The 22,812-nt window shown below is 48.0% G+C and overlaps 1 protein-coding gene across 1 annotated transcript in view; it reads left to right on the plus strand.

Annotated features, from left to right (window-relative positions):
- Nucleotides 1-22,812, plus strand: part of LOC147692058 (uncharacterized) — a 222,456-nt gene that overhangs the window by 31,712 nt on the left and 167,932 nt on the right. The gene's annotated exons all lie outside the window — the stretch shown is intronic.

A 22,812-nucleotide genomic window follows, 5' to 3' on the forward strand; every position in this document is an offset into this window, starting at 1 on the left:
GCCGCTGCATTATGCACCGATTGAAGGCCTTGCAACAGGCCTTTATTGGCTCCCTCGTATAAAGCATTACAATAATCAAGCCGAGATGTTATCAGAGCTACCACAGTTTGTTTCCGGGCTTGCACGGACAGGTAGTGCTTGATTTTCTGCAGGATTCCAATGATGCCCCAGCAGATGGAAATAGTCCGCTTTACTTGGAGGGCCATGTCGAGGGAAGGATCAATCATAACCCCCAGATTTCGCGCTGCGAGAGTTGGAGCCGGACACGCCCCCAAGGATCCAGGCCACCATTCCGCCGACCAGATATCTTCCTTCTCGCCGAACACAAGGATCTCCGTCTTTTCACCGTTTAGCCGCAATGAATTGTTAATCATCCAATGGGCGACTGCCTCCATACAGAGTCTGAACTTGGAGGCAGAGGAAGTAACAGGCTGGGCGAGGGACAGCAAGATCTGAGTGTCATCTGCGTACGACACTACCTCCATCCCAAAAGATCTAATGCGCCTGGCCAGGGGGGTCACGTAGATGTTGAACAGGGTCGGACTTAACGCCGACCCCTGTGGAACCCGCCACTTCATCGGCAGGGATGGAGATAGGTACTCTCCCAGCTTCACTCTCTGTTCTCTCTGGTCCAGGAAAGAGGCTAACAGGTTTAATGCGTGCCCCTCCACCCCTATCTCCCTCAGACGAGATGTTAAAACGAGGGGAGACAGGGTATCAAACGCAGCTGTAAGGTCCAACAGGATCAGCAACGTACTTCCACCCTTGTCAACTGTGGTGCGGATGTTGTCAAGCACCACAGTCAGGGCGGATTCCGTGCTATGACCCTTCTGAAAACCGTGCTGCGAATGATCCAGAAGACCAGAGGATTCCAGAAAGGAAGAAAGATGCTGGTGTAGATGGATTTCCAGCATCTTTGCCGGGGCTGGGAGCAGGGAGATGGGACGGAAATTTTTAAGCACCTCCAGGTCCAACGGCGGCTTCTTCAAGAGCGGCTTCACCACCGCTTTCTTCCATTGGGAAGGGAAAATGCCATCCCTCAGGGCCCTATTCATGATCTGAAGTAGCAGGGGCAAAAGAGTTTCCTTACATTGTTTAAGAAGATGGAGAGGACAGGGATCAAGAGGTGAGCCAGACTTGGTCTTAGCCAAGAGGACTTCCAGTTCCTGTAAGGAAAGCGGGGGAAAGCTAGACAGCAAGGTCGAATTAGCAGGTCTAACAGACCCTATGAGGGGAGGGATCTGAGAGCTAGGAGAGGTAAGGGAAGATGCAGGAATCCTTTGGAGCTCAAGGGCCGAGACAATTCCAGCAATTTTGTCAAGAAAGAAATTGGCTATGTTATCGCATAGCTGTTGCGAACAGATGACAGGATCGGGGGTCTTCAGGGTAATCAGAGAGTCGACGATGTTGAAGAGCTCTTTCGGCGAAGTGAGAGCCCCTGTAAGGTTTGAGAAGTATTCCTGCTTAGTTCTTATGACCTCCGCCCTGTATTCCCTCAAAAGGGTTTTATGAGTTATCCTGTCCTGAGTGTTCCCTCTAGATCTCCAGCGACGTTCCTGCTTTCTACCGGCTTGTCTTAATAGCCTTAAGGACTCGGCATACCAAGGGGCCGACGGCCTTTTTTCTAGCAGTGTAACGCGAAGAAGGAGGTGCGATCTCGTCCAAGTCGGCGGAGGTGACATCTTCAAATCTCCGTACCGCCGAATCTACGTCCTCATCCATCGAGATTGCCAGGGTGGAAATCAATGGAGCCAGAAGATCATTGGTAACCTTCCTCAGATTCCGCCTGAGTTCCATTTTACTGGGGCCCTTCTGGATATTATTAGTGGGAGTGGTGTCCAATTGCAGCGGGATGGCAAAATGATCTGACCAGGAGAGCGGCACGGGGGCATCAACTGATAGACGCCTGTCGTTCGAAAAGACCCCATCTAGTGGATGGCCCGCCTGATGGGTAGCACCTTTAACTAATTGCTGCAAGCCGCATGCAGATAGAGTGTCTAGGAGACAGAGAGTGTCTTTTGCCTCTAAGTTTTCTAAATGAAAATTCATGTCTCCCAGAACTGTAATGGACTCATACCCAAAATAGGGTTCTAAAATGCTAAGCAGATGCTGACTAAAATCCACTCTGGGCCTTGGAGGTCTGTATATGAGCACGCCTGTAAACGGGACGGTATAGGATGCATTAATAGAGAAATGCAGGGCCTGGATGGCTTCATGTGGAGCTGATAGAGGTGTAGTATGGCACGAGTGGGAGTCCCTGTACAAAATACCAAGCCCTCCACCAGTAGGACCCACTCTATCTAGCCTAACTAAAGTATAACCATCTGGGACTGCCTCAACAAGATCTGGCCCAGAAGAGTCTTTGGCCCATGTTTCCGTTATGAAGACCCAGGAGGGTTTATTTACAACGACAAAATCCTTAAAGGAAACATTATTCTTAATTAAAGATCTGGCATTGATCAGATTTGATCAGATAGCCAAGCTCTCTACTTGTGCGTTGTGAGGGATTTACTAAAGGAATTACATTTGAAGACCGGGGAGCAGCAGGGCAATGGGAGCTAAAGCATCTACAGGTGGGAGACGAATGCAGAGCCTCAGGGGTGAGCGTGTGGTGGCAGGATAGTCGAGCAGGTTTCAAATCTAGCAAGACCTGATAGGGATACCTGAGTCGACTAAGTCCGCTCTCATTACCATTAAGCGCCCTCTCGTCCAGCTCGTCCTTGGCGCGGACGGGCGTGGACGGGCGCAGACGGGCTGGACTCTGGCATGACTCCGGCGTTACTGCGGCACATACGCCGTGCGCTAGCATCCTTGTGTTAAAGTAGGCCTCAGGCTAGTCAACCTGACTGCTGGAGCGCTAACCTGCCATGGCCTCCAGCGTCCCTTTCTGACCCCTAAGATGGCATGGAGGGTAACGAGGGGGGCGCAGGAGACTCGCTAAACCGCGGTGAGGGCACAATTTAAGGTTCAAGTGTGTGGAGAGGCAGTTTAAAAACGAGGTTACGATTAAATTATAATAAATCAAATACAAAACGGGAAATTTAAAAATCACAGCGCTTTCAGCACAGCAGTTACACGCAGCGATGGGTTACCTTGTCAAGGTATTAACCGTCTCATCTGTCCATTGGAACACCTCCTCCGGGGAGTCGAAATACAGCGTGCAGGACTTGTAGATGACCCGCAGCCGCGCTGGGTAGAGCAAGGCGTATTGAAGCTTGAGGCCTCGGAGACGGGCTTTGGCAGAAAGGAATGATTGCCTCTGCTGTTGAACCAGCCTCGTATAGTCCGGAAAAATAAGAATGGTGGCCTGCCTCAGGATAACGTCCCGGTCAGAGTAGTTCAGGAATTTGGCTATCAGTGGCCTTGGGCGCGAACCAACAGGGGGCTTCTGCATAAGGGCCCGATGGGCCCGCTCCACAATGAAACAGCAGGAAAGAGCATCCCCAGGGAGCCAGCCACCCAACCACTGGGCCAGGAAGCGTTCCACATTGTCCCCTTCGCAGCCCTCCGGAAACCCCACAGAGCGTAGGTTGTTCCGCCGTGTCCGTCCTTCCGCGTCCTAAACCCGCATTGCTAGGCCCTTCTGAATTTTCTCCATCGCTGCCACCTTTTTCTTCAATGCGGACACGTCGTCTTCCACCTTGGAGATGCGGGTCTCCGCACTGGTGATTCTCTCCACTGCGATCCGCAGATCCTGGTGGAGCAATGTGACATCCGCACCCATTGCCGAACATGAGAGGGGCCTGCACCCTCGCCTGCCTCAGGATAACGTCCCGGTCAGAGTAGTTCAGGAATTTGGCTATCAGTGGCCTTGGGCGCGAACCAACAGGGGGCTTCTGCATAAGGGCCCGATGGGCCCGCTCCACAATGAAACAGCAGGAAAGAGCGTCCGCAGGGAGCCAGCCTTCCAACCACTGGGCCAGGAAGCGTTCCACATTGTCCCCTTTGCAGCCCTCCAGAAACCCCACAGAGCGTAGGTTGTTCCGCCGTGCCCGTCCTTCTGCGTCCTAAACCCGCATTGCTAGGCCCTTCTGAATTTTCTCCATCGCTGCCACCTTTTTCTTCAATGCGGACACGTCGTCTTCCACCTTGGAGATGCGGGTCTCCGCACTGGTGATTCTCTCCACTGCGATCCGCAGATCCTGGTGGAGCAATGTGACATCCGCACCCACTGCCCCGATCTAAGCATCCAGCATGTCCAGAGACTGCGTAATCGCGGCCAGCAGCGCCGCATTGTCTGGGGCATGGGACTGCGAGCCTGCAGCACCAGTCACCGAGCTGGCTTCAGTGAATTTGTCCAACGTCCCCTGCTTGGAATGGCCACCGCGCGTCATGGAGGCCGGGGCCAATCAGGCCGGGTGCAGGCCCACGCGCCCCAGGGACCGCGTCCGGCCGAGAATCCCAGGCCATGGGGGCCACAGGCAGGCCTACCCACCCACCTCCCACAGGCCGGCCGAACACTGCTCCGCAGGAGAGTCGCAAGGCACAAGGGTGCCGCAGGGCCAAAGCAATATGTTGTGCCCCCAGTCACGTTTTCGAGACCCCCGGTCAGGAAATCCAAAGATCGGATCGGGTGGGCCCCACACAGGCCCCACATGTGGGCATCCCGATCTCCCCCCGGGGTCCGACCCGACCCCCGAGCGTCACCACCAGGGAGCAGCACCAAACGAGAAGCAGCAGGGGGGGGACAGCACCCCCGCAGGGCCCCCGGAACCCCCACTCACCACAGCAGCAGGTCGCCCCCAAGTCCACCAGCACAATCAATCCTCCGTGGGCCCCAAGAATGCTACGGGGAGAGTCCGCCGGAGGAGACGTCTCAGGCCCGGTCACCCAGCCCGGCCACTGCAGGATCAGCTCCGCGCCACAAAATGGCGGCAGCAACTCCAGGCCACCTCAGAAGAGGGTCTCGTCCACCCAGTCGGTACACCCTCGCTCCAATCGCAGTCCCCAGCACGGTCCCGCCACCACTCCAGCCAGGATCAGAGAGCGCTCGGCTCCACAGGCAAAGAGCGAGCAACCGCCCGCCAGCGCCCGCCCCGCGGCCGCGCGACAGCCGCCGGCGTCCTGTGGGTTCCGCCGTTCACAGAAAATCGAGGCCCCGGCTTCAACATCCGGCGGCCCCGAAGGCCCCGCCACTGCTCAAGGGCCGCTCTTGCCACCAGAAGTCCACTTCGCCCCCGTCGCAGGACCGGAGCGAGTCCACAGGGTACATGACCCCCCAGGAGACAGCTGTGCCCACAGGCATGCTCAGGGCCAGGATAAATCAGACGGATGATCGGTGGCTGGTCGGAACTCGCGCACTACACGACCGCCATCGTTGCCAGCTAGGCCACGCCCCCATTTCTAAGGTTTTTAAATGCTTATTCTTAATTATAACGTGGCTGAAACCTATGGTTTTTTTCAGTGAATTTCTAAAGTTTTTTAAATGCTAATTCCTGACTATAACGTGCCTGAATCCTATGGTTTTTTCAGTGAATATATATATATGCACTGGAAAACTAAACACCCACTTCCTTTACAAAGAAATGGAAAGTTTGCATCTCTACAGCCTCTCTAAGTTTTTAATCTTCCACTCAATCTACACATCATCCACACATACACACATCTAATTGCTGCATTCCTTACTGTGATTATAAACTATTCTTCTATTTTATATTCATATTCAAAGTGCAAGCCCTTTATCAAGACTTTTTGTTGTAACTACTGTTCCAGGAATTCTGCTCATACACAGAACAGTGTATAAAGACTTAGGACCTCAGTGAATTACGGTGTTCCAAAACCCACCTTACTACACAAACAACCTACCTGACTAGCAATCAGTGACTCATTGGTTCTTCGCCTTAGAGCAGTGTTTCCCAAACTGTGGTCCACGAACCCCCATGAGTCCCTCACACATTCCCAGGGGGTCCGCATGCAGCATTTTTAAAAGCACTGCAAAGTATCTTGTTTAATTAGCAGTTGTCAAAGAAGAATAAAAATGTCAAAATAACAACAGTGATTGATTTCCCTGCTGGAGAGACATGAGAGTTTTGTCGAGTGACAGCTGTGACTGAGCTAATGTAACACAGAGGGTTAATATGCCTACTGCAAAGAAGGGTACCAAACATTTTAAAAAACAGTATTTGATATGCATCGGTCAGCGGGTTACTGCTTTTGTCACACAGACTCTTTTGTTACACTGCAGTTCATAAGTGACAATCGTAATCTAGCACAGTGACCAAAAAACTGTCATCAAACAACTGCTTGCAAACTGCAAGGTACAAGTTAGTGACATGCTTTTTTCAGTCTTTCAGTATCCTGATGCTTCTAAAAAGGTTTCTTTCACTGTGTTATGTTTTGAATCCTGAGTTTGTGCTTCTCCAGACCAGCACTCCTTAAGTTTGTGCTTCTCCAGACCCGCCTCCTTGGCTTAACAACACACTCTACTACTTCAGAATTGCAAGGCTGCACCATATTTACAAGAATATGGTGCAGCCCTGCGTTTCGCCTGCACTGGCGCTACATTTAATAGGGGAATATTGTTTATGTGCAGGAAGGTCCCCCTTCCTGCACATAAACAATATTGAAATGTCATTTTGTCACTTCTATGTGTACTGCTTAATGCATCACACATGGAAGTTACAAAATGTCATTTTTTTAAAGATTGTTTATGTGCAGGAAGGGTCGCCTTCCTGGACATAAACAATCCAAGGCGTTTTACAAAAATGAGGAGAAATTAAGCATTTCTCATTGTTTCGCCAAGTTAAGACCAGGTTTTCCCTGGCCTTAATTTTGGCGCTTCTTCCCATTTACGCTGCTCTTGCAAATAGGCGGCAGCGTCCAAATCAATGGGTGTCGCAGAGGAAACGCCCACCACAAACATGCACTGCCCACCGCTTTCACGCTAAGCATTGTGTCAAAGAGAGTCTTATTTACAAGGGACCGTTAAGCGACGTTAAGTGGCTTAACGTTGCCTTGTAAATAAGGCAAAGCCCCTATCGCCACAGAAAACTCTCAGAAAGCGATGTTCCCATGGTGATAGAGGCTTGTAAATATGCCACTAAAATCATTAGTAATTTGAATATTTGTTTTGTGTGCACATATGTGTTAATTTATTTCAAATTACGGTTTTAATGTTTGAAATTTAAATCCTACAAATTGCTTGGGGGTCCCCAGCTTCCAGTGGTGACTCTATGGGGGGTCCTCAGGAGTCAAAAGTTTGGGAACCACTGCCCTACAACAAAAACACCAATGACTAGTCAACCCAAAACATGCCACTTAGATTACATAAAGTAACATGGATAACAATAGCACTCTTTCATTATAGTCTTACACTAGTCCAATACAAGATGTAAATAAAGAAACGTGCAACTTTGAAATGTTTATTTCTAACGCCAAAATCTCATGCACAGTACCTTAGATAATACAACCAAACATATTACCACAAACAAGGTTGTCAGCATTGTTACTATTCTATAAGATACGGAAACGGAAAAAGCATCCTATAATTCTAAAGGTAAACAAATTGAAAATATACCTACATTTCACCCTCCCTACCTAGCAAATTAGTTTATAACTACAGAAAGTCTCATAGGATTACATGGTCAGACCCATACCTCTGGTACTCAGCAGTAATAGATCACATTCAGTGCTCCACAAACTATCAAGTTATGATTGTTCTCCAACTGTGTGTAACTTTGCCTCTACAATGCATTATGAAAAGCGCAAGTATCAAAGGTGGACAAACTGCATATGTATTTTGGCTCGAACTTCCGAGGATCATTCTGAACTGACACAGTATTCAAGATAACTCCATGCTCTCACTATACACACAAAACTAGCGAGGCACTTTACAAATCTAGCATACCAAATTATTCTCATATAAAACAAAATACTCAGCCTTCTCTAAACAGTATCACGAGTATGTGTCACATGCAAAGCAGAGCAGGAAAGCAAAAATAGCGTGTAAGCTTCTAATAAACCCATGCTAACTTAACAGGGTGTGAGTGCAAGCCTCAGCCCCACGGCACCCTTTCTTCATCAAAGCACGTGATATAAACGTGGGCCACTTAGAAACGCACACTCCAAGACTAAAAACCAGAGTCAAGTTCACATTTCCAAAAAAAAGTTTTTCGCTCTTTGAAAAAAAGCAGTAACGAAATAATAAAGAATAGGTAGAAAAATCAAACAGTTTTATTCCACCAGCATATAAGCACAGTATGTAGCACCAGCCTCCAACAGGAAGTCATTGTTCTCATCTGAAAACATTTCAGCCATTCAATTCAATAGTGGAAATGAACATACATGTTCCTCATCGACCGAAGCCTCTATCACCATCGGAGGAAAACTCGGGTCATCTTCAATGTAACTGCTTGCCAAGAACTCAAGCGCCGCTGCAAAAACATTCCAACGTCCCATTATTCCATGTGTCGCTGCTAAGTCCATAATCCCTCCGCCAGAACAGAGCACGTCATGAACCACTAAAGGACTCATCAACTGGTCGTAATCCGCGCTGGGAGACACCGTACTGCAGAGACACAAATCCAGGGCTCAGTCGAAATCACAGCTCAGGCAATGGAAGACAGGCTGAACGCATGTGAAAAAGGAGAATCGAAACGATAATCTATAAGCTGCACTCAACGTTGCAAGAGGCAGCGCGCCATAGTAACTAAGCATTCGGTTGCGGACCAGCAACAACCGAGATATATTGTCATCTGCTGCAAGATGTGCATCCATTTTTAAGTAAACAAATTAATACAAGCACACTGGCAACAAATGTAACCATTAAGCACAATTCATTAAAGATGCACAAAATGCAATGAAAAAACACCGACAAGACACCTAGGGCTAGATGTAGGTAGGAACGATTTACCGATTTTAAATTACCGAATTGTACCGATTCGGTAATTTAAAATCGGTAAATCAATGGGTCCGACATGTAGGTATTCCAGATGTGCTGGAATACCGAATCGGATGAATTCGGTATTTACCGATTCGGTAAATACCGAATCGGTAATGCCCATTCATTCCTATGGGCTTTGAAGCCAATAGGAATGAATGGGCATTACCGATTCGGTATTTACCGAATCGGTAAATACCGAATTTTACAACGGTGCAGGGGGTGTCACTTTGACACCCTCTGGCACCCCCAAAACAGGCACGGGTGCCATGTGGCAGGCATACCTGCCCTAAGGGCAGGTCTGCCTGTCACATGGCATAGGTGTGCATGCACACATGTGCATGCACACCGGAATCGGTATTTTACCATCAAATTGGATTTGATGGTAAAATACCGATTCGTTAAGGCTCCTGGGACTCTGAAGAGTCCCACCTACATATGGGTGGCTCCGAATCGGTAAATTTACAGATTTTTTATTTTACCGAATCGGTAAAATTACCAATTCGGTAATTTTATCGAATCGGTAAAATAATGCCCCCTACATGCCATTCACCTGTTTACCGATCGGTAACGTCCGAAAATACCGATTTTCGTCCGTTACCGACCGACCTACATCGGGACCCAAATATACTTTCTACAGAAGTCACAAGACTAATTCTTATAACTTTAAAAAGGTAAGCTAACCCCCTACTCGAGGACGCATTAAAGATAGTCTAAATTAACTCCCTAAAATTCCACGGCACGTCTGTATTTAACAAAGCATACACTTCTGTGCGGGTGTTTGCTACATGAAGGACAAATGTTTCTCTAGCAGATGTAAGAGCGACCTCTTTTTGAGACAATAGCGCTCTTATACAACTCATTTGGTTGACTCTGCAGTAACCGCCAGGGGTCTTGCGTTTACTAGAGCCACTGGAGCTCTGGTGAACTTTGCAAAAAAACTAGGCGGAAGACCAGTAAGAGAATTGCTCCAGATGTTTAAGGCCAAATGTATCTCTACTGGGACATATGGGTCTGGACTCTGGGGGATTGAATCAGTGGAAACCATCCAACGAGTTGAAAATCGATTCCTACGCTACCTATTGGCTACCCCAAAGAGCACGGCAACATATGTGACACATATGGAAGCAGCCTTGCCATAGGTTACAGACACTATTAAATAATCCCCAGTCTTGCTATGGCGCAATGTATGGGTTAATCCAGAGACCTCCCTCAATAGAGATATAATAAAGGACTGCTTGGCATCTGATGGAGCCACCAACATCAAATGGTTTACCTATGTTAAAGACCTACTGCAAGATATTGGCCATCCTGAATATTTTTCCAACCCAGATAGTATGGCAAACGTGTCTAGAATTGCCCTTAAAAAACTCCTCTTACAACATTTAGAGAGAAAAAGATGGCGTGAAGAAAGATCTAAGAAGACAGTCATGGATCACGATTTGATTACTGTTAATAAGGGGGTCCAGTTGTATCTTCTAACCGAACAACCCCCTTTCAACCGTATGCTCCTGACTCGTTTTCACTTAGAGACTTTCTTCAGACTGATAAGTTTTCCACAGTGTAATGACTGGTCCATAGAAAAAAGAACCTGCCCTTTTGACGATGTTTCTTTTCAGTCTAATATTCACTGTATTCTCTTTTGCACCTTCTATAGCCATCCGAGGAAAAAATTGCTGAAACCCCTACTTGTATCATGGGGCCTGAGGTCTTGTAGAGGGGCATATGATAAACTAAGATATCTAGAAAATGAACGCATCATTGGAATCGTATCTTCTTTTCTGAGAGCTATCGTGAGGTATAGAAACACCATGTAAATTTAAATTTGTACTTGTTTTTGCCGAATATGCAGAATGCTTACAACTCAAAATTAATTTTCTTACCAGGCCACTGTACCATATCATGAAATTCTTTCATTTTAATGTTTTTAATATTTGGTACCTTTTTTAATTATGTACTGTAAATGTAGTCATTGAACCAGCATCGGAACTGTTTATTTAAAATCTGAATTTTACTTGTATGCTTTTATGAATTTGTTTTTACAATTCGAATAAAGCTTTTGGAATTGAATTGAAATTGAAATTTGACTCTGCTTTCAAGGTCGAAATCGACAACCAGATGGAAACATCCAGCTTCCCATGCAGAGGAGTTAACACAACTTTTTTTTAATCAAACCAGACGCTCAGTTACTGTAATCATGTAAGCATTGCCTAACATCGCACAATAAGACACACAGCTGAATCGGCTCTCCAATAAGTGACCACTTCTAACTATTCTCATAGCTCGCCATGTGCTTTCATTTCACAGTGAGAGAGTGATCGCACCATAGTTTCTACTGCTAATCATTCTCAGCATACCCTATGAATACAATACAACGACGATATTTTAACACCGGTCCTTGATAATATGCCCCGAATTTTGTAACGCGCCCTGCATCGCAAAATGCCATGCAGGGCACGGACCGAAGCGGCATATTATGAACAACATAAGGTGATACATTATTGCCGCTTTTATCGACAGAAAACTGCCATTAAGCGGCAATAACAGGCTTGATATTAGGCCCTTGTAAATTCCCAAAGCAGCGCAGGTTCTGATGTTAACCTGGGCTGCTATGGAAATTCACAAGGGCATATTATCAAGACCATTATCGCCGCTTTATCTGCAGTTTCCTGCCGATAAAAGTGGCGATAATGTATCGCCTTATATTGTTGATAATATGGCCCGAAATTCGTTTTATTAATTTAATTGTTTACTTACCTACAATCATCCAGATTCCGTTGTTTATCACCCCCACCCTGCCCCTCCCCCGCTCCGCCTGTCTCACTGCAACTCCCTCCAGGGGCCACGTCTGGGCTTGATAATACGCCCTTGTTAATTCCCATAGAAGCCCATGTTAACACCAGAACATGGACTTCTATGGGAATTAACAAGGGCGTATTATCAAGACCATTTTCACAGTTTTATCGTCAGTTTCCTGCCCATAAAACGTCGATAATTTTAACACTGGTCCTTGATAATATGCCCGTCAGTGCCATATTATCAGTAAAGGGCGATACATTATTGCCGCTTTTATCAGCAGGAAACTGCTGATAAAAGCGGCATTTTTCTCAACTTTGTTTTACTGTTTTCTTGTGACTCAGTTCTAGCGAGGCACAAGATGGCCGCCAACACTTCCTGGTTTCGAGTGTTGACAGAGAGTTCACAGTCAATCAGCATGCAGCTCGCGCTCGTAATTGAACAGATTTCAGTACGCGTACTGAACTCCGACTCTAGATATCACTATGATTTTACTTGAAATTTTCGAAGAAACTACTGAACGGATTTACACCATTTAACAAAAAGCACAATCTGCGAACCGAACTCTACCTCTCTGCCAAATGTGGTGTCATTCCGTTGAGCCGTTCGGGCTGTAGCCCTGGCTAAAGGTCTCTATGGAAAATTGCATGGGGAAAGCACATTTTGGGACCCCCCTTTTTTCTCGGCCCCCAGTTGACGAATCACCCCTAAACTTTCTGGGTAGGAGCAGAACCGAGCAGGCCATTTTCATGGGGAAAATTCACAAAGATTCGTCCACCGGCTCCAAAGTTATTCCAAATAGATTGTTGTGGATTTCCTATGGAAACTAGGTCCTAACTATAACTACCTACTGGCGACCGACAGTAGGTAATAGATATATATTCATATATATATATATATACATATATATATATATATATATATATATATATATATATATATATATATGTATATCGTGTGTGTGTGTGTGTGTGTGTGTAGCGCAATACAATAATGAATGGTAGCTTCTATAGGAAACTGTAGACTATGATCCTATGTTAAGGTAATAATCTTAGGAGTTGTATGTGGAGGTATGGTATACCCTGCAGTCTAAAAAGGATTTTCTTGGGCTATGACAATAGGTGGGAACTGGAAGTCATATGGCTAGGCACCACTCTACTGTAAGACACCTCAGACAAAATTTGCAGAGTTTCATCCGCTTTATTATATTTTTTAAGTCCAAAGAGTTAATGTGGTGTAATGTGTACAGAACATGTTTCGCACTACACATATTACTTCTTCCTGGCTCAAATGTTTTTGCCTGTGCCCTGGCGTCTTGCTGTAGTTAATTTTTCTATATTTATATCTGCAAAGAAAAGTGACCAAATATCTTGTCAACTCATTAAGAATGGTGGAATAGTAAAAAACTTAAAACACATGCAGCACGTGCATTTGCCCATATTCATCATGTTTGCACTAGTAGGTCTGCAACTGTAATGCTGAAATGAACCTACAAAATGCTACAATGTTTAAGAAAATTAGATGAAAAGCCTGGAAAGGCAAAACACCTCGTCTTTGGTAGCTTTGACAGCATTAGTGAGCTTCACCATTGTATGTATTTATGTAGTATTTGTATAGCATGAACATAGCTAACTGATAGTGAAGGGCTGTACAGGGTCAATCAATTCACTTGACTCATAGACTGTGTGCCCAGTTCACAAAGATTTTGCCTTGGTTTACTATTTTAGTTTTCCTGGCTTGCTGCTAGAATTCAATTGTAAGCACCAGAGATTCATAGTTTGATACTTAGATTACTCCATCCCCATGTGATAGATACCGGTTCACCTTATGACTAGTGGTTTAGGGTCTAAGGCCCTTTTGTAATAAGGTGCATAGGATTTCCATCATTGTGGCAGAGTCACTGGTCAACTGAGAACTTTATCAGCCTCTAACTTGAGTCCCCAGACTGGTTCACCATTTCATTCATCAATGCAAGCTCCGTGGTAGTCTACGCATGAAATTTTGATTTGACTCTACAGAAGGGCGACCCAGAGATTCTTATTTGTCTGAAACATGGTTCAAAGACCATTCAGATAGGCATCAGCCTTATTCTAACCACAAGCTAGAGCATTCAGATTGGCAGCAGGATATATAGCACAGAAGGGGGAGTTGTCCTGGTTATCAATAGATTTATTAGATCTCATAGAACTTCCTAGTAATTCATTCATTAATTATATCATTAGTGCATTTGTAATGCTGACACAGTCATGCCTGTTATTGTGGACTTTAGGTGAAAGCCGGGGGGATAAACGAGTGCAATGTTAAAGCCTGCTTTATGTTTATTTTGAGATTTTACAGGTTGTCTTTCACTAGGATAATTATAAAATGTGCTAATATTTTGGTGCTGGCGGCGGAGCTAGCTTGCGACCGTGATGGCCGCTTGAGCCCGGATATCTGTTGCGTTCTCACACTATCCTACAATTATCCGGCTGCATTCGCGATTCTTTACCCACCTAAATACTACACAGGCCATTTGAAGTGGAGCGAGTGCTATTGGCCCGTTGGGATCAGGAATCCGACGAACACAGCCGGAGTTATAGAGAGGAGCTGCGGCATGGCTGGTAGGCCGCCAATCCCCAGGCTGGAGTGCAAGTGGAGCTCAAACAACGTTGCTCGACGTGCGGCGGTCACCAATGCCTCGTGGTGCGCGCCGAGGGGGATCGAGCGCTGTGAGTCCTGAGCGCGAAGATTGGTTTCCTGGTGTGCCGGGGTACCCTGGGAACCCTACATTGGAGGTACCAGTGACATTCTAGTGGGCCGAGGAGATTGAAGACGCTGAGTGCTTAGGTGACGGTGTGGAGTGCGTGGCGCCTCAAATGGTGGTGTGCTAAGGGACCACGCGGTGCTGACAGGAACTGGGCAGAGGAGTGAGCAGAGCCAGGGAAGACACTGGTACGGAGCACACAAAGTGATCGGCGATTGCTCACAGCGACCCCGGGGGTAACCATAAATCGGGAGAGAAAGATGTGTGCGGCAGCGGCCGGCTGTGGAGGGTGCTGTCGACTGTAACTTGGAGGTGCGACCTGAAACAAGCTGCGAGGCGCACTAGCCCAGGGATCAGGCTGAATGAGCGCGGGAGAAGGAGGCGAGAACTGAGAAGGGGCATTGAGAGCAGAGATAGCTGCCAGCGCAGGAAACACATACTGGACAGAGACCTCCCCACAGGCTGCCAGGAAAGCCTCGAGAGGAATCGTGGCAGTGAAACCAGGAGTCCCACATTGCTGAGAGGGGCGAGGTGTTGTCTGGAACTGCCAATAGTATGCTCTGCTGCGACTGGAGAGTGAAACTCAGCGCACCCTCACAACACAGAAGTCAGAGTAGGGGAGTGCACCCTGGGAGCTATTAACGGCGCGGAGCAACTCTAAAGTCACCCACACTTGATTCCCTGGTATGGAAGATGCACCAGAAGGACAGTACACAGATGTGAGCGGTGGATGCAGTAGCAGAGGTGGCCTGCGCCAGCAGGTCCCGGACTGTGCACATCTATTGCAAAGACAGGAGCATGTGGAACGGCAGAGACCCCCTCTCCCCACTATGGTAGAAACAGTATACCGGACAAAATGGGCAGGGGAGATAAGACGCAGACAAAACTTACCTTTGAGCAGAAGCGATCAAAATCTCATGACGCCACCACTAGTGAGGACTCACGGTTGCCGCCCCCAGTGAGTGAAGACTCAGACTCTGATATACGTAGCATCCTTAAGTCGAAGGAAAAATCCCTGCAGAGTGGCATCACCTCTCTGAGCACAAAAATGGATGCACTTACATAGAAGAATGGACAGACTGGCTGACCTCCTCGACAAACACACTGAAAGGCTTGAATATGTCTGAGAGGTGATTAACTGAGGTTGAGGAGGCACAGACCGCCTTAGATGCGGACCACAAACAACGCGGAAAGGTGCTACGAGTCTTACAGGGCAAAACGGAGGATTTGGAGGCGCATTCCCATCTGTGCAACCTGCGAATCACTGGCCTGCCAGAGACAACTTCCACGGGGAATATAGAACAGTTTGTGGAGCGGCTGTTGGTGTCACTATTGGGAGAAGGTGTCTTCTCAGCGATGTTTGTGGTGGAGAGGGAGCACAGATCCCTGGGCCCTGGACCCCCTGTTGGTGCCCCTCCACGGCCGATCATTGCGAAGCTGCTTAACTATCCCGACCGGGATGCTGCGCTCGGTGTAGCCAGGGAGAAGAAAGTCTTGAGAAAGAAAGGTTCAGAGTTGTCACTATACCCGGACTTCACCGCACAAGTTCAGGAGGCCCGCAGACATTTTGTCCCACTTAAGAAGCAGCTTTGCGACCTGGGTGTTGATTAGTGGAGTGGTGTGGCTCACTGGTTAGAGGCGGCAGACCCGGAAGCAGAGAACGGCCCGGGACCAGGGTTCAATTCCCGACGCGGCAGGGTCATGGACCAGGGTCAGCGGACTCGATAATTCTCGCCTCGGTGTCTACTCTAACCAGGGATCATACTCGGCAACTCTGGGCATTAGCTTGCCTCATCTCTACAACGGCCCCCCACATTCGCCGGGGATGCCTGGTTTCACCTTTGAGATACCCAGTAGGGACCATCTCACAGGGATAGCCAGGACAGGTTCCCCAGTGGTCTACAGCGCCACAACGCCTCAGGGCAGCAGTGCGCTTTACAAGACCACATACATAACATTACATTACATTATGCCATGCTGTACCTGGTGAAACTACTGTGTAAATAGACAAGGGCGGCCGGACATCTTTACTGACCCCAAGGCATTACAGCAGGCAATCAAGAGTTGGTCAAAGGAACAGCGGGAGAGTCCGGAGAGACGGCTAATGGATGAAGCAGGAGGAGGCTCTCTGGATTACCAGGACTGATGCGGAGAGATGATGGTCACAAGGGAAGTAAGATGTCAAGGAGGGGATGGGAGGGGGCGGGGGATGGGGTTTGAGGTATGGCCTGATCTCATACAATGGGAACTGCGACAATGTGGAGTCCAGAGGGCGTCATAGTGCTATTATTGCAGGAGCTGCGGAGCAGTGTTAATTGGACTGCGCTGGGAGCAGGTTTGGTCTGGTTTGGCAAGAGTTAACACCACGGCGCAGGGAACCGGCAGGCCTAACATTAACTCACGGGGTGGGTAATGGACAGAAGGTGCAGAGACTGGGGCGACTCACCCACAGGTGGAATATGTTTACGGGTAAATGCTGCAAACTTGCTGATGAAGCACGTGAGTCAGAGCTAGGAAAAGTTGATATTGTTGCTCGACGGAGTTTGACATGAGGAGCTACCTCCGCCTACGAGTGCCTGGCACTGCTGTTGCATCTTGGGAGGGACTAACGGACGGGGGGAAGGGATGAGGGGGTGCATTTTGAGAATGCATGCGACCAAGTTGGGGGAGGTCTGCTGTGGGAGGTGGGGGGGATGGGGGGGAGGTTGTTAATAGTGGGTAGCTCGGGGTTGGTTTTTGTTTATGCCTAGAGTACACTGCACACAAGGACACAGCGAGCCTGACCACACAATGAGTGTTAACACCGGAAATGATGGCACATAATATACAAAATACCAGTGGTCCGGTAAGCGGTATATGAGCAGTGTCCTGGAATGTTAGGGGGCTTATCAATCAATCTAAGCTCCGGAAAGTGCTTAGCTACTTAAATAGACAAAAGGTAGATATTGCACTTTTACAGGAAAAACACCTACCACAATTGAGTCCCATGCTGTGCTGTAGGGGACTGCTTGGAAACACTAACACGGCGGAGTTCACTTCACACGCTAGGGGTGTACTGACCTGGATCAATCCCAGAACACCTTTCGATGGCTACACACACTATTCAGTGTACGACAATATACACACGTGAATAGATTACTGGCTGGCCTCATCTTCATTAATTGACCAGGTCAGACATGCGTGGTTTTGCCGCGCACACTTTTAGATGATTCTCCGCTGTTGGTAGTTCTAGACACGCCAAAGAAGACCGTGCCACCCTTTACGTGGCGATTTCCCCCCAATTCACTGCTAGTCCTGCTGTTTAGGGAGGAAATAGCGGAGGCCATAGAGACCTTTTTTGACACAAATATCGGTTCTGTAGACAACTTCCAGACCATTTGGGAAACATTTAAAGTCTACATTAGGGGCATTTTGATGGCTAAACACTCGGCGTGCTAAAGGCCATATGGAAGAGGTTATCGGACATAGAACACAAGCTGGAAGACCTGGAGCAGTAGCAGGTCACCGGGGGGCATGGCATTAGACTCGGAGATTAAAGTTTTGATTTGAGAAGTACCATGACGCTGCAGATAGCAAGGTGAAACATAAGGGCACGTGCTCAATGGCTAGGTACTATGGGGAAGGGGACAGGCCGGGTTCGATATTGGCCCGGGTGATGAAGGCGAGGCGTGGTAAGACACAGATATCTCGGTGATTAGGTCAGAGGATGGGGTACTACTGACTGAGGAGGCGGAAATCGCGGAACGCTTTAAACAGTTCTACTCAGACCTGTACATGTCCTGTTCAGAGGGGGTTGACGAGCAGATAATGGATTTCCTAGAACACATTAGGTTACCATTTCTCCCTAACACGCACAGGGAGCTCCTAATGCACCCAATAGAGAAGGACGAGATCATAGAAGCACTAGCGGGGATGAGAGCCAGCAGCGCCCCGGGGACGGACGGCTTAACGGTCACTTTCTACAAAGCCTTTATAGATCTGCTACTCCCGCATCTAGCTACCCTGTTTGATGACCTGTATGTCACGGGCACAATGCCATGGACGATGACGGAAGCCCTTTTGGTCGCCATCCCCAAACCACAAAAAACACCTGAAGAGTGCAGCTCATACCGCCCCCTCTCTCTGCTTAATGTGGATACTAAGATATTCGCTAAAATATTAGCTACCACACTCGCCCTTATGTCAAATACCCTGGTTGCTCCAGAGCAGGCGAGATTCATTCCGACCAGAAACCTTACATATAATATACGCACGGTGTTTGGTACCATGTAACATGTGAGACAGGAAAATAAGGCGATAGCGGGTTTTCTAGATATGGAAAAAGTCTTTGACTCGGTTGAGTGGGCGTTTATGAGGCAAGTGCTGACGAGAATGGGACTGGGGACTGTCTTTTTGCAGCTGATAGGATTTTTTTATTATAGGCCTTCAGCGCGTATTCGCCTGGGCGATTTGGTTAAGGACTCATTTCCCATATCTAGGGGGACAAGGCAAGGTTGCCCCCTGTCGCTATTGTTATATGCCTTGGTGGCAGAGCCCTTAGCATATGCAATGCGGGAGTACCATGGCAATGAGGGAATTGGATTCCTGGCGTACAGAATTGTGGTGTCGACCTACGCGGATGATACACTGCTGTATGTTTGGGATCCTGAAATTAACCTGTCCTCGATCATCAGGGAGGTCATCCGCTTTGGAGAGCTGTCGGGGTTGAGAGTTAACTGGGTGAAGTCGTTAGTGTTCCCCCTCACCCCTGACATGGCAGAATTTGATATGGAGTGCCCACAGCAATGGTCTACTGATTCAATCAGATACTTAGGTATCAAGCTGCATACTGATTCTGAGATAGTATTTAGAGAAAATTACGGCACAGCCCTAGATAAACTTGAACACGACGTTGAGCTGTGGTCTGGACTTCCCTTTTGACAGATGGGACGCTCCTTCTTCCACAGACTTCGGCAGTCCATGATAAAACTGGCTTGGGCAGGCAGGCAGGCGAGGGTACTGTGGAATGTCCTTACACTACCTTATCACATGGGTGGACTTGGGGCCCCAGACTTCGAATTATATTATAGGGCAGCGCAGGGAGCTCAGCTTCATGTTTGGATACATGGTGAGGCGAATATCCAATTTTTACGGATGGAAAGACTGTTTGCGAAGCCAATCCCACTGCCAGCCACGATATTTGAGCCTGCAGATCGCAGAACTGGCATCTTGGACTCCATAAACTCCATCCGACATGCCTGGATTGTCTATTGCAGCAGCAGCCTGGAGCATTATTATATTCCCCTGCCATGCCGATTGAGTAGATGCGCTGGCTGGGGCCATGTAGAGAAAAGGGTGTGTTGCAGGTGTTGCGCGCATTGACAGTGGAGGTGTCCAGGGACCTTCTATCTAGACGGTGTGGTGAAGACCTGGGAGCAGGTTTAGGGGGCTGCGAGCGAAAGCACACTGTTGAGTAGGTTCCAGTTTCACAAGCATGCGGGGGGCCTTTTGCGACATGCTGGGAGATGACTTGGAAGAACCCCCAGAAGTGCGGGAGCTGACTCATGTGATTAAGACGAAGTCCCCCGGTAAGATGATCACAGCTATATACAAACTAGCCATTGCGCATAGGGAAAACAGTTACACAGCGGCCAGGCTGCATGGCACCGGGATCTACAGATACAGTTAGATGACTCTGTGTGGGCCTATTGCTGTATGAACACCAGAAAGATCTCATAATTCAACGGCAGGCTTAGGCTTGTACACTTCAGGTTTATTAATAGAACCTATTACACCCCAGAGAGACTCTGCAGGTATGGCCTACGGGAAGAGGTGACTTGCGAGAGATGTCAAACACTGACTGAGGATTTTTTCCATTTAGCTTGGCAGTGCCCGGGAACATACTTGTATTGGATTGATAGAGAGCTTGGGAGATTGTGGAGACAGACCTCGAGCCTGACCCAATGATGGTGCTTCTGGGGTACACCAAGAAACTACCCAAGGCGATACGCAGGATGGTAGACATGGGGCTACTAATGGCCAAGCGGCGAGTAACGATGTGTTGGATGAGGGGTCCAGTTCCGACACTACCACAATGGTCACATGATATGATGTACTGCTGCACACAGTCAGAAAATTACAGTGAGCTGCTCCCGCCTAGGAGCCGGCGAAGAATTTTTGGGGACTATATACTGCATATAGACTTAACAATGCAGGGGAGATGGAGTGGTAGGTAGAGGAAGTGGCCAGAGAGGTGGGGGACGGGTCCTAACCAGACTGCTGGCAGAGTATGGGGTGTTTCCCAGACGGCGGCTCCTCGCGACAAATAGTGTGTAGTTGCAGTTTGTCAAGGGACAAAGGGAGGAGGGATGCCGGGTGGGAGAAGGGCACAGGGGTAACTAGGCAAATTTGGACAGTGCAAAGCCACCAGGGACACCAAGCTGAGCAACTGGTTGTATAAACACTGGATCCTAAAGGTTACCGCCGCCTGCCCGACTCGGGTTGTTGACCAAATGGCTGTGTAAGACATTCATAGAGTGCTATCTGTAGGCCAGAAGGCTGTTCACATGTGTAGATGTCCCATGGCATATTGTTGCTTATCGATGTAATAAAACTCTATAAATAAATAAATAAAATAAAAAAAGAATCTGGTGCTACACATATAATATTCGCAGCACTATATAGAGGCCTGTTTGGATGGAAAAGTCCCTTGCATGCTGGTACTGATTTTAGACAGACATGCATCCCTGTCCTGAGTGCCACAGCAGCAATTTAATCTGAATACCTGGTGATGATTTTTATTTATGGGTGAACAAGGACCATACATGTGAGCTATGACCAACGTCTATTATATGGATTGAGGTCTTGCTAGGACCTGGAGGAGTGCCACCAGTTCTACCCTCATAAGAGGTAAAAGGCAACTGTCTTTACCATGAGCGTGGTGGTGGAGCATACACTGTTTTAGTAATGTTGATGAGTAGAGTGAACATGCCTTTTTACGTGTGTGTCACTAAATTGGGGCCCACTGGCCCACTCATGTAAAGTTCTGCAACTGTGTACTTAACTTAGCCTTGGCCTAATTGAATTAACTTGTAGTTCTGTGCAGGGTGTTTACATGTGTGTGCTGTGATGTATGTGTGCTTATGAGTGGTACTATACAATGAAGACCTGTGAGTTCCATATTTGAAGCCTAGGATCTTGAGGATGGCATATGGATGAGCCCCCCAAGACAGATTTGTGGATGGCTACATTCCTGAGAGCTGGGTGGGACACACACTGAAGGAAGGCAGCTGGGTGGGACACACACTGAAGGAAGGGAGAGCTATGCTCTCCTGGGCACTTCAAAAGGGCTCTTTGATTTTGAAAATGCGCTAGTCAGTGGGGCCTGGGCACATTTCAGAAAGGAGATGGATCTGATAAGGGAATCAAAAGGAGTAAGGCTGGGGGCATTGTAACCTTTTGTTAGGTATATATTTCAGCGACTGTGACATTCAGCTGTGATCCACAAGTTCCTCCGATGGCCTGTGTTATGAGGCTGTTTGGATTGGAGTTACTCCTGCTGTGACAGACTGCTTCCTGGGCAAAGGACAGGACAAAGGAGGGTGCAATTCAAAGGAGACACCCTCCGCAACATGAACTTCGAAGCATGAGGCACTAAATCACATCTGTATCTAGAAATGGATTATAAACAGGAGAGCTTGAAGCTCCCAAGTCATCAGCTATCAAGCAGGCATCCTTGGCTGTACATCGACATGGGGAGGCTCAGCAAGTGTTCTGCCTGGTGTGACCAGGACTAGGGATCAAGTTCTGCCAGTCTCCCAGCTGGGTGTGGAGACATCGCCCAGGGAAATCAATACTACCTGCCCTGGAGACTGGAGCACCAGCACTTGCATGTCTGCCAATACCAGACAACCCTGTGAGGAGGAGGAGAATGTCTGGTGGGAGCAAGGCCCAGTGGTCGATCCTGACGACTGGATTCCCATAGCAAGTTGTTAGATTACTCCAGTCGCAGCACTCGGTCCATTGCACATGTGCAGACTAAATTCTGCGGCCTTATGCTAGAGGGGGCCTTTATGAGCTAAGCTGATGTTGTGCAGATCAGGCTGTTGCCTGTGTGCAGACCAAAGTCAATGATCGCGTTTGCCAGAAGGGTGCTTTGAAAGGCAAGGGCTTTCGCTCTAGTACTATGAGGGATGGCCATAGCCTAGTGCACTATGTGACCTGGAGAAAGCAGCAGCTTCTGAAGCATCACCAGAAGGATTGGGAGCCAATGACTGCCCTCGATCCGCCAGCTGGATCAAAGTAACCACCTCATCCATAGGAGCACCGCAGATGAACAGCAGCTTTGCCTGCAGCGACAAGATTACCACTCTTTGCTAACATCCCTTCTAGTCCACCGCAAGTGCTGAACATTCCC

This window comes from Lissotriton vulgaris, chromosome 9, assembly GCF_964263255.1.
Source record: "Lissotriton vulgaris chromosome 9, aLisVul1.2, whole genome shotgun sequence".
Taxonomy (NCBI): Eukaryota; Metazoa; Chordata; class Amphibia; order Caudata; family Salamandridae; genus Lissotriton; species Lissotriton vulgaris.